Raw genomic sequence first — 16327 nt, 5'->3', positions numbered from 1 at the left:
TCCCGTAGAAGATGGCTGATCCCACCACAGAGTCATAGAAAGTCCTCAGGAGGGGTCCCTGCACCCCAAAAGACCTCAGCCTCCTGAGCAGGAACAGTCTGCTATTGCCCTTCTTGACAAGGGCGTCTGTGTTGTGTGTCCAGTCCAGGTTATTGTTTAGGTGAACACCCAGGTACTTGTACGACTCCACCACTTCAACATCCGTTCCCAGGATGTTCACCGGCGCAGGCGGGAGGTTGTTGTGCCTGCGGAAATCCACCACCAGCTCCTTGGTTTTGCCAGCGTTGATCTGGAGGTGTTCCGCAGGCTCCAGTCCACAAAGCCCTGAATAAGTTCCCTGTACTCCGTATCGTCCCCATCAGTGATGAGGCCAATAGCAGCAGAGTCGTCAGAGAACTTCTGGAGGTGACATGAAGATGTGCTGTATGAGAAGTCCGCGGTGTAGAGGGTGAACAGGAAAGGAGCCAGAACTGTTCCCTGCGGGACACCAGTGCTGCAGAGAATCCGATCTGACTAGGAGCCCTTCACCCTCAGCCACCGGCTACCCACGGAGCGCTAATTTCGATAAAGAGACTGGAAGAGAGACTGGAGAGGAACCAGACCAGGGATGTTTGGAGTGGGATGAGGATGATCACTGGCTTCCAGAAGAAAGGAATACGCTCAGCTGATGGGAACGTGGACCAAGCTAATGAGTTGAACCAGTTTTTCAACAGGTTTGATTCTAGCTCCCCCTCCCCCAGCTGTCCCAATATTCCTCTGGATAACACCTCCCAGAGCCCCTAACACCTCTGCCAACTTCTTCCCCCTCCCCCCTGCTGACACCCTACATAGATACCAACATGTCACCCATCCCTCCGACAGGACTATCCTTCACGTCTAGCCAGGTGAGGAGAGAGCTGGAGAGGCTCAATCAGAGAAAGGCTGCCGGACCGGACGGCATCAGCCCACAAGTGCTGAAGAACTGCTCCAGGCAGCTGTGTGGAATACTGCAGCACCTGTCCAACCAGAGCCTTCATCTTCAGAGGATCCCAGTGCTTTAAAAGACATCCTGCCTGGTCCCGGTGCCGAAGAAGACCCATCCTGTGGCACCGAGTGACTACAGGCCAATAGCACTGACCTCCCACATTATGAAGGTCATGGAGCGGCTGGTGCTGACACACCTCAGGCCTGGTGAGCCCCTTTCAAGACCCTCTGCAGTTTGGTGGGGGTTGATGACGCAGTGATATACTTGCTACAGAGGGCTTACTCCTCCTTGGACAGACTAAACACCACAGTGCGGGTCATGTTCTTTGACTTCTCTTCTGCCTTCAACACCATCCAGCCAAGACTGCTGAGGGCTGTGAGAAGAATTATTGTTGTTATTACTATTGTCGTTTAAATGCTATGATGAGTAGATTTAGAGTGTTTAAGGAATGTTGTTAAGAAAAGGAATGTGTGAATGTTTAAACTAAGTGCTGGAGCTGTTTATATAACCAGCACTTAGAGGTACCCTGTTCGATAAGACAAGGAGGTCGTAAAGATGGGAAAAGTAGATAGGAAACAAGGAATCGTGAGGTCCTGATTGACATAAATCTCGTATGCACCAAATAAAAGAGGCGAGCGAGCAGCAGACGAGGAGAGTTGACAGAGGAAGCTTGAACTGCTGCTCATCTCTCCCTTGCAAGGACTCCAGTTGTTTGCGTGGTTTGTCTGAGTCTTAACATAAGAGTAAAGAACAGCGCGGGTGACAAACTTCACCCTCACAAAATTTGGTCCTTCGAGCCGGATTCCAAGACCTGGAGAGGAGCGTTGTGGGATGACCGAACACCGAAGTCAGCGGGCAGTCAAAAAGACGTCAGAGTGAAAGACCTTTCATCACGAGGTGACGGAAGACCGGTCTTCGTCCAGGGCGACCATCTCCAGTGACAGGAAGAAGGCACTAAAACAACTCAGAGAGAAACCATAGAGACAACAGAGTGAGTATAAGACACGAAAAGCGCTACACTGAAATACCGTGGTATTACCTGCCTGGTCATCGGGAGAGAAGCAGAGGCAAGATACACCCGCCTCTTCGGAGGTAGAAGCTTGGTGTATACTCTCCTGATTGGGAACGGGGGGCTATAAGGCCACGGCAGAAGGACTGAACTAGATATCCAGTAGGGATTGAGGGTTGTTCAGTCGGAGACCAGAAATCTCCACCCAAATACACAAAAACTGATAAAATAAAGTGCAAACATGGGCAACCAACATTCCACAAAAGGTGCTGAATTCGAAATCCCAGCATCATGTAAACACATGGAAGATAAACATCCAGGTTCATGTTCACATGTTCAACTGTGGGTGACTAAGTTTAATTGGGACGGTAACTTAGACAGGCCAAGCAATATTACAAAATTAAAAGAAGATTTAATAGAATATGGAATGAAACATCCTAAAGTATATGTGGGGTTGACACAATGTCACCTCTGGCTCACTGAATCAAAATATAGAAGAGAAAAACAAAATCAAGAAAAGGAGAAATGAAAAAGAGAAAAAGAAGAGAAAAATAAGAACCCCTTTTACCCATCACTGAGTGCGTACGTGAGAGAGGAGGACAACGAAACAGGATGCAGAAGTCGACTGATAAACATGCCTCCTCCGTATGTTCCTCCACCTCTTGTTCCACCAGCTCCCCCTCTGGCGGTCCCATTGGACCCGCCCGGAGCCTTAGACCCCCTGGCTCTGAACACTAATCCCTTTTTGGGCCCCTCTCCATCGGGAGCCCAGTGCAGAAATTACCATATGCAGGACAACACTGTGCAGATGTACCCAATGATCCAGGTTGCAAACCCACAAGCTGGTGTGCAGGGTCAAGAACCTACTATCTTGGTGTATAGAACCTGGACTCCAGAAGACTGTAAAAAAGCTTGTGATGGCATAACCTCGCCCCAAATGGACGTAGAGTCGTGCATCCAAGACATAAGACAGTTACTAGGTTAGTTATCATACTAATGGTACTGGAACCCAACAGGTCCTAATGTGCGTTAATGGCAAGAAATGGGGCACTGTTAGAGGAGATTGGGTCCCAGTGGATCCAGCCACTCAACAACCATGGCAACCTGGCAGCCAAGAACTAAATGACAGACTTGACAGACTGTACGAACGAATGCAAACTACTTTTAACAGCTGACTACAGCGCCATTACGGCCACGAGACAAAAGACTGACGAAAGTTTTGAAGACTATAGTATGAGAATGAAAGATGTGTTCCGGAAGAACAGTGGAATTCCGTATCCGGAAGAACCAGAAGGTCCCTACCAACAGCAGTTAAAGCAAGTTATACATGGGGGATCAAAACCAGAGATAAAAACCTGAGTAGAGAGACAGTTAGTTGATTTCGGAACCTGTTTCCTAAACCGCTATGCTAGTTCCACATGCAGTGTCAATACTGCTGCTATGCATGCTGAAAGACAATGCCAAAAGAGTAAGAATCAATTCCCAGGCATGTTTTTCAATGCCAACCCTCTCCCAAGCCGAGGCCGGGGCGTGGGCGAGGCTGAGGCGGAAGGGGAGGAGGAGGCAATTCCTGTGAAAATGATCAGTGTCGTTATTGTAAAAATTATGGACACTGGGAACGTGACTGCAGAAAGAAACAACATGACCAGAGATACAATAGAGGACAGCAGCAAGGTTCTAATCCACCCCAGCAATGACTAGAACCAGAAAAAGATGTCACAAAAATTAAAACAAATCAGGGCACAAAATTTGACCAATCTGAAAAAGATGACTTAGAAGATGTTTTAGACTTAGAAACCACCTTCCTGTTTGCTGAAGGCAAACGAGAAATACAACTGACCGTGTTAGGCAATTCTTTAACATTTTTAGTAGACACGGGTGCAGGTAAATCAGTAATTAGAGATCCAATAGCCCTGAAGCCAACCTCTACACAGATTTTTGTGAGATCAGCAAATGGTCTCGTAACCAAAGAAAGAATGTCAGTCCCTGTAGATGTTTGTGACCCTGTAAGTGGAATCACACTTAAAGCCCCTTTCGTGATCTCCACCACATGTCCCCTAAATCTATTAGGAAGAGATCTTATCTCTCAGCTCCAGTTAATGATTCGTACCACACCCCAAGGGATGTGGTCTGTAGATAGAATGATTGATTTGTGGGTAAGAGAAGGAGAGACGTGCAGTAAATACTGGTCACTCGACATTCCCGAAAAGCAGCCCCCTCCATTCTCTGACCCAATCATTATGATATATGGTAAAGCTCTGTCATACTTACAGCTCGAAGCCCAGCTCCACAATCAAGCTGACTTGCATGTCACCATGCACGTGGAGCGCATAGGTGAAATCTGTAAATCAGCCTCACAAGGCACACCAAGCTATACGGAGCAGTTTGCTAAACTTAAAGATCCACAAATGATCTAATTATGCATCTATATGTGTGTGGTCAGACGGCTGTCTGCACGGCAGGAAGCCTTTCCACCGAAGCAGCAGCGCTATTCAAAGTGTCAGGTTCTGTACCACATGTTTCTATTGCTAAACCACTTAAGAAAAGATGGCAAGACTTGGGATGCGACGTAAAACACTGGAGCAGCCTGCCCTATAAGCCTAAGGGTGAGGTTGATTTTAATGATCAGTTCCAGGTGTGGCGTATTCCCCTTAAAGCGTGGTTGCTGACTCATCCAGCAACGCACCTCACAGTTCAAGAAAACATCTTCCTCACACAGGAGGAAGAGGAGAAGCTGAAAGAGCTTCCCCCTGAACTATGGTCGGAAGGACCTGCGGATGGAGGTCTTATAAAAGGAGCAGAACCTGTAAAAATAATCCCTAAATCAGATTATAGACCATTCCAGAGACAATATCCCCTTAAGACTGACGCACAGGAGGGTATTGTTCTGATATTTAACTCACTGCTTAAAGCAGGAGTTATCAGAGAGTGTCCTGAATCTCCTGTAAATACACCCCTATTTCCCGTAAGAAGGCACCACCATCTACCAGCTGGCGGATGGTGCAACACCTGCAAGCTGTAAACGCTGCAGTGGTCCCTAGGTCTCCCTTAGTTGCAGATCCACACACTCTGCTGAACGACTTAAACCCTGAACATCAGTGGTACACGGTGATAGATGTATCCAATGCATTTTTCTCTGTACCAGTACATCCAGACAGCCAGTTTTGGTTTGCATTTACGTTTCAAGGAGGTACACCTGGACAAGGTTACCTCAGGGCTACTGTGAGAGTCCCACAATCTTCTCTCAAGTAATGATGTCATCATTAGCTAAGTTTAAACCTCCGTGTGGAAGTCAAATCCTCGTCTACGTGGATGACATCCTCATGGCGTCAAAAACAGAGGGAGATTGTTGGTCAGACACTCTAGCATTGTTACACTGGCTAGCCTCACAAGGCCATAAATTTAGCAAAAGCAAACTGCAACTGGTGAAGCAGGAAGTGGTTTATCTGGGCCATGTTCTGACACGTAATGGTAGAGCTATTCTCAAGTCAAGGAAAACAGCAGTGCTTGATGCCCCGAAACCAAAAACAAAGAAGCAGATGATGTCATTCTTAGGACTAGTGAATTTTTGCAGATCATGGATCTTAGACTATGCGAAAATAACTACCCCTTTACAAGCATTGATGTATGATAACCCCTTAGCAATGACCGATGCATTAATATGGACCCCTGAAGCTGAAGAAGCATTTACACACACAAAACAGGCCCTTGTAGGTGCTGGAATGTTAAAGCTGCCAGACTATCAGAAGCCTTTTGAGCAGGTCGTTGATTGCAAGGGTGATTTTATGACTTCAGTTTTATTGCAGAAGCACGGAGATAAAAGGCAGCCAGTGGCCTACTACTCCCACAAGCTAGATCCCATAGCTTGTGCACTCCCGCCATGCATAAAGCAGTTGTGGCAGCGTCTGAGGCAGTAAAAGCCTCCGCAGGAGTGGTGCTATATCATGAGCTAACTTTGCTAGTTCCACATGCAGTGTCAATACTGCTGCTACAAAGTAAGATAGCGTTCCTGTCGTCCGCATGTCATCGTTCCTGCATGGCAGTATTGCTGTCTCAGCCGAATCTGACGATTCAACGCTGTACAACCCTAAACCCAGCAACGCTGCTACCCACCGCAGAAGAGGGACACCAGCACAACTGTCTGGATGAGGTCTCCACTAAGGTCCTGCCGTGACCAAATCTCAATGATGTCGCGTTGACGAAAGGACAGACACTCTTTGTGGATGGATCATCAAGAAAGGATGACTGTGGACGCACTAGAACTGCCTATGCAGTAGTTACAGCAACCGAGGTGGTGGAGGCGAAATCACTTCCCTCCTTCTATTCTGCTCAAGCAGCAGAACTCGTCGCACTCACACGTGCCTGTGAACTAAGCAAAGGACAAGATGTTACCATTTACACAGATAGTCAATATGCATTTTCCACGCTGTTTGTGTTTGCTCAACAATGGAATTTGAGAGGGATGAAAACGTCAACCGGCAAACCGGTCATGCATACAGAACTGTTAAAAAAAGTATTGGCTGCAGTACAGCAGCCACGCAAAATAGCTGTATGTAAATGCACTGCACATACTAACAACACAGACGCAGTCTCACAAGGCAATGCCTTTGCTGACAAAGCCGCAAAGGCTGCAGCAAATAACAACACACTTCTCGATAATGATGAGGAATCATTTACCTTAGAATCTGCGGACAACAACATTCTAAAAGAAATGCAACAAAGTGCTCCAGAAAAAGAAAAGGCCATGTGGAAGAAGCGAGGAGCCAAACTGGATGACAAAGGACTGTTAACCATAGGCAGTAAACCAATCCTTCCCCGGAATATGCATAAATGGGCAGCATTAGTGAGCCATGGGCCATGCCATGTCTCAACAGGAGGGATGGTACAGATGGTTAATGAACATTATTACACTATAGGATTTCACACATATTCAAAAAAAAATTGTTCACAATGTGCTATTTGTGTAAAACACAGCCCACAGGGAGCCCTAAGGCCCCTGCAGGCACTACACCATTACCAAATCACCCATTTCACACAGTTTTTCTAGATTTTATTCAGCTAACACCACGTGAAGGTAAACAATATTGTCTAGTAGTGTTAGATGGATTTACTAGATGGGTAGAAATTTTCCCCACAGCAAAAGCCGATGCACTGACAGTGGCAAAAGTCCTATGTAGAGAAATCATTCCCAGTTTTGGCACTCCGAAGGTCATCTGGAGCGACAATGGAAGCCATTTTGTAAATGAGGTAGTGAAAACTGTAGGAGTAACTTTGGAAATTGATTTGAAGAATCACTGCGCATACCACCCTCAGAGTGCAGGATTAGTTGAAAGAGTCAACGGTACTATTAAGAACAGACTAAAGAAGTGTATGGACGAGACAGAAAAGATCTGGATGTTTTGTCTTGACCTGGTGAAATTATGGATGCACATAACACCACACAAGAAAACAGGCATCACGGCTTTTGAAGCATTATATGGGCGGCCTTATTGCCTACCATACTTTGCAACAACAAATGGGTTAGAACATGTTGAGGAAACAATAGCAGATTATCTAAAAAAGGTGTTACTCAATCGATGTGTGAACACTGTAAATGTTCTGCCTAGTCCTGTGTCTTCCACAGATTCCGCCCCCCAGGAGGTGGGAAGGTCCTTATCAAGTACAGCTGGCCACAAAGACTGCAGTTCGAGTGGACGGGAAACTGTCGTGGATACACCTTTCCCATTGTAAGAAACAGAAAATTCTTCCAGGTGAAGGCGAGGGAGCAGTGGCGGACTCTCCGTAAAAGGCTGACGGCCTGTATAGGCCCAGCAACAGCTGAACCCCATCGCAACCTGTGAAGGAGAGTTAAAAGGAAATTAAGTTGTTCTTCCTAATTGTGGTGAGTGCTGTGACGGCGGGACTCGCGAGTTTCGGCCTTTGGGATTTCCGACAGGAGGGAGGTAATCAGGGACAGAATAATACTCTGAGACAGGATGAGAGCTACGCGCGCGCTAAATGCACCGTAGTTAGCCACTTAGAACATTCGTGGTTAGAACAAAATCCAGAGTCCCCACACACTTACAGTTTGAATACATGGTGGCGCTATGCTAATTTCACAGCTCGGACACGGAATCATTCTAGTTGTTATGTTTGTTCTATGCTACCAGTTTCCGTGCATACACCGCGAGTAACTGCTGAACCGATGACAGGGAGTGTAGGACAGTGTTTTGTCCATATAGGGCTTAGCTGTGACACGAACTTCACACTCAAGTTGTTGGATGGAACGTGGTTCGCTCGCAGCAACTGCACCCAAGAGCCACTACGGACAATGGCAGGGAAAGTCAATAGATTTAGATTCCCTGTGCTAGGTGCGATAAATCACACATACTGTTATGCACGAAGTGGTGGTAGAGATTTGGGGTCATTACACAAGGATGTCTGTAAAGTTGTTTATACGTCATGCGCACTGGGAGTCAGTGGAGATGTGAAGTTAAACTTTACAACTGATCGGTATTATCGGAAAACGTGTCTACAGCAAAATAAAAGTTCCGAACAGTGCAAACAGGAGTGTATTGATGACCCCCGGTACTTATTTGGTTTCTTTACCTTAAATGAATCAACACAGATGTGTCCAGAAGGTTATAACTATACATGCAACTATCCCGCTTTCGCGGCAGGAGACAAAGGCACGCAATTAGTGGATAAGGGATGGTGGTTATGTGGACACAATGCGTATGCACAGCTACCAGCAAACTGGTCAGGAGTGTGTGCTCCAGTACATCTCAAGGATCACACAGTCATAATTTATGCTGGTAATGCTAGATCCGCACCACAGTTGCGTTCCAGGAGAGATTTGACTGACTACAAGTTCAAACCACACGACTCAGTGTGGGGCAAAGATGTACCACAAGAGTTTAAACACTGGACAGATGGAGAAAAGGTCTCCATTAGCCTTTTTGCCGTGGGTAGGTGTGGCAAAGAACATATTGAAATTGGAAACGGTTGATTATAGGCTGAAAGTGTTTACTAATTTGACAAAAGTTGCTCTCACAGGAGTCAAGGAAGAAATAACAGCGCTAAGACTCTCCCCCTTTCTGTTCACCACCTACACAGCTGACTTCCAGTACCACTCTGAGACATGTCACCTCCAGAAGTACTCGGATGACACAGTCATAGTCGGATGTGTGGAGAATGGACAAGAGGATTAATACAGGGACCTTGTGGAGAGTTTTGTTAGGTGGAGCAGAGAGAATCTTCTGCAGCTCAATGTGACCAAGACGAAGGAGATGGTGGTGGATTTCAGTAAAAGCAAGTCCCCACCCTCCCCAGTCTGCATTAGTGGGAAAGAAGTGGAAATAGTCCCATCTTACAGGTTCCTGGGTGTTCAGCTGGACAATAAACTGGAGTGGTCCACAAACACCAATGCTGTTTACAAGAAGGCCATGAGCAGACTCTATTTCCTCGGGAGACTCAGGTCCTTCAGTGTTTGCAGCAGGATGCTCCACATGTTCTATCAGTCTGTCATGGCTAGCACCATCTCCTTTGCTGTAGTGTGCTGGGGTGCAGGCAAAGGATGCCAACAGACTCAAACTCATCAAAAAGGCAGGGTCTGTTGTTGGCTGTAATCTTGCAAATTTGGACGAGGTGGTGAGGGACAGGATGATGTTGAAATTTCGGACAATCATGAAAAATCCCTCACACACCCTCCATAAAACAGTGGACAAACTGAGAAGCAGCTTCAGCAACAGACTCCTGCAGCCTCGCTGCTCTAAGTAACGGTAGAGGAAGTCCTTCCTGCCATCCGCCATTAAACTCTATAATTCACCCAAACCTACTCAACAATAATTGTGTAATGTTTATGTTGTAATTTTATCCATCCATCCATCCTCTACCGCTTATCCGGAGTCGGGTCGCGGGGGCAGCAGCCTAAGAAGAGAAGCCCAGACTTCCCTCTCCCCAGCTACCTCTTCCAGCTCATCCAGAGGGATCCCCAGGCGTTCCCAGGCCAGTTGAGAGACATAGTCTCCCCAACGTGTCCTAGGTCTTCCCGGGGGTCTCCTACCGGAGGGACATGCCCTGAACACCTCACCAGGGAGGCGTCCAGGAGGCATCCTAACAGATGCCCAAGCCACCTCATCTGGCTCCTCTCAACACGGAGGAGCAGTGGCTCTATGCCGAGCTCCTCCCGGATGGCAGAGCTTCTCGCCCTATCTCTAAGGGAGAGCCCAGCCACCCTACGGAGGAAGCTCATTTCGGCCGCTTGTACCCGTGATCTTGTTCTTTCGGTCATTACCCAAAGCTCATGACCATAGGTGAGTGTAGGAACGAAGATCGACTGGTAAATTGAGAGCTTCGCCTTTCGGCTCAGCTCTCTCTTCACCACTACGGACCGGTGCAGAGTCCACATTACTGCCAAACCGCCTGTTGACCTCCTGCTCCATTCTTCCCTCACTCGTGAACAAGACCCCGAGGTACTTGAACTCCTCCACTTGGGGTAGGATCTCCTCCTTGACCCGGAGAAGGCACTCCACCTTTTTCTGGTTGAGAACCATGGCCTCGGATTTGGAGGTGCTGATTTTCATCCCACCCACTTCACATGCAGCGGCGAACCGATCCAGTGATAGTTGGAGGTCACGGGCCGATGACGCCAACAGGACCACATCATCTGCAAAAAGCAGAGACCCGATCCTGAGGTCACCAAACCGGTCACCAAATTACAATGTTGTAATTTTATTTCTATTTTATTCTATATTTATGTATATATGCTTATAATATGTATATATTATATTATGTATATATTATATATATATGCTTATAACGTTCTAATCTTATTTGTATTTATTTATTCTGTTTCTATACTTTGTAAATACAAAACCTAGTCTACAGTTATATTAATCCACGTTAGGCTGCTACTACAATTCAATTTCCCTACGGGGATGAATAAAGTACATCTTGAATCTTGAATAGGGCCTTGGTGTAATTTTCCATCTCGCTATGAGTTTGGAACCTAAACATGCGAGGAAGAAGTCTTCAGTTCACCCCTGTCCTCAGGGTTGTGGCTTCTCCCTGCACGAAAAGGATCTCCATGAAGCCTGGGGATTGTCCATGCCAGGAGGACATTGACAAAGCCAGTCAAGCGCACATTGCCGCCTGCTCCATGGTCCAACCCTCGAGAGAGTTAAATTTGTGAATTTGTCGCAGAACTAACTTTGATGTGGCACAAACCACTGTCTATCTGCGGCATGGTGCCCAGTTATGGACAGTTTTTGGAACTGGAAGGAGCGGAGGAGAACGGTCTGGTCAATATTCCACCTGTGGAAGCGTCCTTGGCCTCGTACATGACCCCACTCCCATAATAACGGTGTCGGTACTACACTCCCATCAAAGCACTGCAGGTTCTCTGCTTCACAGCTGGAGAAAATTTACCGTATTTTCACGACTATAAGGCACACCTAAAACACTGAGATTTTCTCAAAAATCGACGGTGCGCCTTATAATATGGAGCACCTTGTGTGTGGACTGAGTTCCAAAATCTGCTGTGCGCCTTTGGTGGGTGCACTACGGTAAACGCTCCGCCAATCGATTAGCAGCACACCTACGCGTAAGGATCCCCTAAAATGGCGCCGGTCAAGTGAGACGCGTATGAATGAGGCTTACTTTAAACCGCAGGCCATCGAATATGCGGCTGAAAATGGCAATCGAGCAATCTTAGTGTTTTCGCTTTATGAGGAGGCGGCATCTCTCCATACGCGCGAGGACAACTGTTGCGCAGCGGCTGCCCGCGGATTACCAGGAGAGGGCGGCCATCTTACGTACCTACTGCCACGACAAGATAACTGTGCCCAGCCACATTACCAACATGGATGAGATCCCTCTGACTTTTAACATCCCTTTGACCCACAAAGTGGAGAAAAAGGGACCAGCACGGGGCACGAGAAGTCGTAGTTCACCGTGGTTCTCGGCTGCCATGGAAACAGACAGAGCGCTGGATGATGGAAGGCGAACACTCCTTCACAAAGACTATGAGGCAGCGGCGGGCAAGTAAAACAACACAAAATCAACGCTGAACCGGAACCGGTCGGTGAGTCCGATTCAGATGATTAAGAAGAGGAATTTGGATGTTGGACATTGAAATAGTGCAGCTGTTTAATTCAGATACAGAAGATGAAAACTTTGATGGTTTTGTAGCGGAAGAATGAATATTTTGTTCAATAAATGTGTCGAAACTCACTGTTTTACTTCCGTTGTCATTTTTTACTGTATGTTTCAGCATGCGCCTAATAATACGGTGCGCCTTGTGTATGTTTTAAATACAGAAATAGCACCCATAACTGAGACTGTGCCTTTTAATACAGTGCGCCTTATGGTCGTGAAAATACGGTACTGGTCGCAGGCAAGCACAGCTCGTGCTTTGAGCTCTGTCACTATGCTCCAGAAATACCAAGGTATGTCTCTGGCAGAACTTGGGGAGAATATGCCTTCAGATAGTCCACTGGTCCCTCTGCTTAACGAAGTTAGGATCACTACGGATCACATCCTTCGTGTGTCCCGCTGTGCCGCGCTCTCCCTATGGAGAGGGATGGCTTCCATGGTCGTGGCACAGAAGCACCTGTGGTTAACCCTGTCTGACGTCCCAAAGAGGGACCAGGCAATCTAGTCTCTAGTTTGAGCTGAGGAAGATGCACGCTGACGCACTCAGCATTATTCTCAGGCGTGATACCAAACCTAAACAGCTTGCTAACCTCTGCTGAACTGCGCTACCACATCCTCCTAAAAGATCAGTACCAGCTGCGGGGATGGAGCCTCATCCAGCAAAGAGTTTGTCTGGTGGAAGCCCACGCCACTCGGGTTGGAACAATGGCCCACCATGTAGCCTTCATAAAGGCTCAGCACCCGGGCAGAAAATGCCTCAGTCCTCCTGACTTTAGGATTGACTCAGGAGGGGCTTATGCAGCTACCTCTCATCTGTTGCCACCAAAGAGGCTGCACTTTCGTTTTGTTCGTAAAACAAGCCCCAAGAGGCGCTCCGTTTTCCTCATACTGTAGTCTCCCAAGCACAGCATTCTCGATCACACAAATCCCCCAATAAAGGTAACCATGGTTCACTGTGTGACTGTTCCAAATGTGCAATTAAGTTCAATAAGGGTCCAATTATTTTCCTGCAAAAATATGAATCACGAACACCAGGGTGGACTAGTAATGCTGCTTCCTGCCAGCACACCAGGGGACGAGAGTTCCTCGCCCACAGTACTGCAGGTCAGTCGGCTGGCCATTCACTTCCCTCAGTGACACGCATGCGCATTCTCACCCTGCATAGAGAGGACCGTTGCCACAGGCTACCATTTACAGTTCAGGTTCCAGAACCCTGGTTTCCACAGTTGTGGGGAACGAGGCAGCAACAGTAAGGGAAGAAATAAACAACTTGCTGAACAAAAAAGCGATAAGAGTTGTTCCCTTTTCGGACAAGAACAGAAGTTGGTACATCCGTTGTTTTGTTGTTCCGAAGAAAGGGGGAGGACTCCGTCCTAATCTCGATCTTTGAGTGCTAAACAGATTTCTGCGAACGTACAGATTCAAGATGTTAACACTCAGAGAGATGCTGAGTGCTATAATCCCAGGAGATTTGTTCACAATGATCAATTTCACAGACGTGTACTTTCACGTAGCGATACACCCAAACCACAGCAGTTTCTCAGGTTCGCGTTCGAAGGCACAGCCTACGAATACTTGGTTCTGCTGTTTGGTTTGTTGCTTGCTCACTGCATCTTAACCAAATGTATTGAGGCGGCGTTGGCTCCGCTTTGGCAAACGGGTGTCCGCATATTAGCCTATCTGGACGATTGGGCTTTAGTTGCAAGCTCCAAAGGGCAGGCAGCTTCGCAGCTGTCAAAAACACTGACGCACATCCGAGCATTGGGGATTTCAGTAAATCTTCAAAAAAGTTCAATGATCCCCAGTCAACAGTTTTCCTTCTTCGGGTTTGAAATATGTTCCATGTCAGTACGGGCACGTCTGTCAGAGCACAGGGTGGCGGCGTTTCACTGCTGTCTCTCTCAATTTCAGTTGGGACACAGACTGCGTTTCCGAACGGTTTTCCAGCAGACAGGCATGATGGCGTCAATGATTGGAGTGGTACCATTTGGGCTGTTAAAGATGTGAGTATTTAAACGCTTGACGCTATCTCACCGGCTTTGTGTACCATGTCACCTCCAAATGAAACTGCCGATAACGACGTCTTGCATGATAACTCTCTTCCCGTGGAGGGAACCTGGGATGTTACGCCTAGGATCTCCTATCGGGAGGGAGTCTTTTCGCAAAGTGGTGTCCACAGATGCATCCCTGACAGGGTGGGGGTTCTCTGTGCGATGGAGCAGCAGTGGGGTTGGGGGTTGTAGACTGCAGTGCAATGCACACTCCACATCAACTATTTGGAACTGTTGGCAACCAATTTTGGCAGTGGTTTCTTATATAAACAGGCAGGAAGGGACTCGTTCTCTTCCCCTCTTGAACCTGCCTCACTCTCTGTTGCTGTAGTGCAACACTCAGTTCCTGTCTCTCAGAACTACACATATTCTGGGTCACTTGAACCTGGGACCAAACCTTCTCTCCAGAGGCAGTCCTCTAGTGAGAGAATGGAGGCTCCACCCATCTGTGGTGGCACAGATATGGAGTCGTTTTGGCAGAGCAGAAGTGGATCTGTTTGCCTCTAAGACAAACACCTACTGCCTCCTGTTCTTTTCCATGACAGACCACTGGGATAGATGTGTTCGTGCACATATAGGCCCTCCCACTGTATGCATTTCCCCCAGTGGAAATGATTTTGCTGTGGCTAGACGGAGTACACCAGCAGGGGCTCTCCCTGATCCTGGTGGCCCCCTGCTGGCTGGCAAAATCGTGGTATGTGGAGATAATCAGTTTGCTGGCATCCAGACCCTGCCAGCTTCCTCTCTGCATGGACCTCCTTTCTACAATTAAGGTCTATTTGGCAGCAATTTCTGCCTGTCATGTCGGGTTTAATGGGGTCACGCCAGGTGCTCACCCTCTGACCATGCAATTCTTAAAGGGAGTCCGTAGGTTAAGACCTGTAATTAAGCCCAGTGTTCCCTCAAGGGATTTGTGGTTTTCCCTTTGAGCCTACTGAGTCTGTTGATATGAAATTTCTTTCTCTTAAGACTGCACTTCTTGCTCTGACTTCGGCAAAGTGAGTGGGTGAGCGTCATGCTTTGTCTGTTCATCCCTCATGTACCCAGTTCACTCCGGATGGTTTTAAGGTTAAACTGCGTCCAAATAATAATTCTATGGCTTTTGAACCTTTGCATTTCTCTCCTCCTCCATTTGCTTCTGAGAAGCAGAGGAGGTTGCACTCCTTATGCCCTGTGCATACATTACGTACATACAGTATATGTTAGGTCACATCTTAGCTATGCTGTTATAGGCCAAGGCTGCCGGGGTCCGGAAACATGATCACCTGACAGGTCTCTGTCACCCCACTGGGTCATGGTTTCCTCTCCTCTCCTTTCCTCTCCTTTCCTCCTCCTCATCAAGCAGACTAGTGATGCTGAATCCTGTGTAGTTTTTCTGCCCCCCCCCCCATTCACTTACAGGTATTGCCGCCTTCGGAGCTGCATGATGACCTCCGGCCCCGCTGAAGTGATTGTATATCATATTTTTTGAGTGTGTTTCTGTGCTCTGTGCCTCTCCTCTCCTCTCCTCTCCCTCTCCTCTCCTCTCCTCTCCTCTCCTCTCCCCCTCCTTCTCCTTTCCTCTCCTCTCCTTTCCTCTCCTTTCCTCTCCTTTCCTCTCCTCTTTCCCCTCCTCTTCACTCTACTTCTCCTCTCCTCTACCCCTCTCCTCTCCTGTCCTACCTATCCTATCCTCTACCTGTCCTCCCCCTTCTCCTCTCTCTTTACCCAGCCGGCCATCAGCAGGAGGGTCCCCCTACATGAGCCTGGTCCTGCTCAAGGTTTCTTCCTGTTAAAGGGGAGTTTTTCCTTGCCACTGTTGCTTGTCTGGGGTCAGGCCCTGGGATTCTGGAAAGCACCTTGAAACAATTTTGATTGTATAAGACGCTATATAAATAAAGATTGATTTGATTTGATTTGATTTGATATGGACCGCACCCAAGGTGGCATCTTTTCTGCGGCCAGTTGGTCATCACTGCAGACTTTTGTACGGTTTTATTGTTTGGAAGTGACAGCCCCTTCGGTGGCTCACTCTGTCTTCTCTGATGGGTCAGCGATACACTAGTGTGTTATTGTTTTGATTCCTGTTTGGTAGCTGTCCCATACAAATGTGTTATAGGAGAGGAACAAGGTACACTAGGTTGCCCCACCGTGCAGCCAGGCTCGGTGAAAAGTGGATATCAAACTGAA

Source organism: Takifugu flavidus, chromosome 2, assembly GCF_003711565.1.
Source record: "Takifugu flavidus isolate HTHZ2018 chromosome 2, ASM371156v2, whole genome shotgun sequence".
NCBI classification, from domain to species: Eukaryota; Metazoa; Chordata; class Actinopteri; order Tetraodontiformes; family Tetraodontidae; genus Takifugu; species Takifugu flavidus.
Note: the sequence above shows the minus strand (reverse complement) of the source record.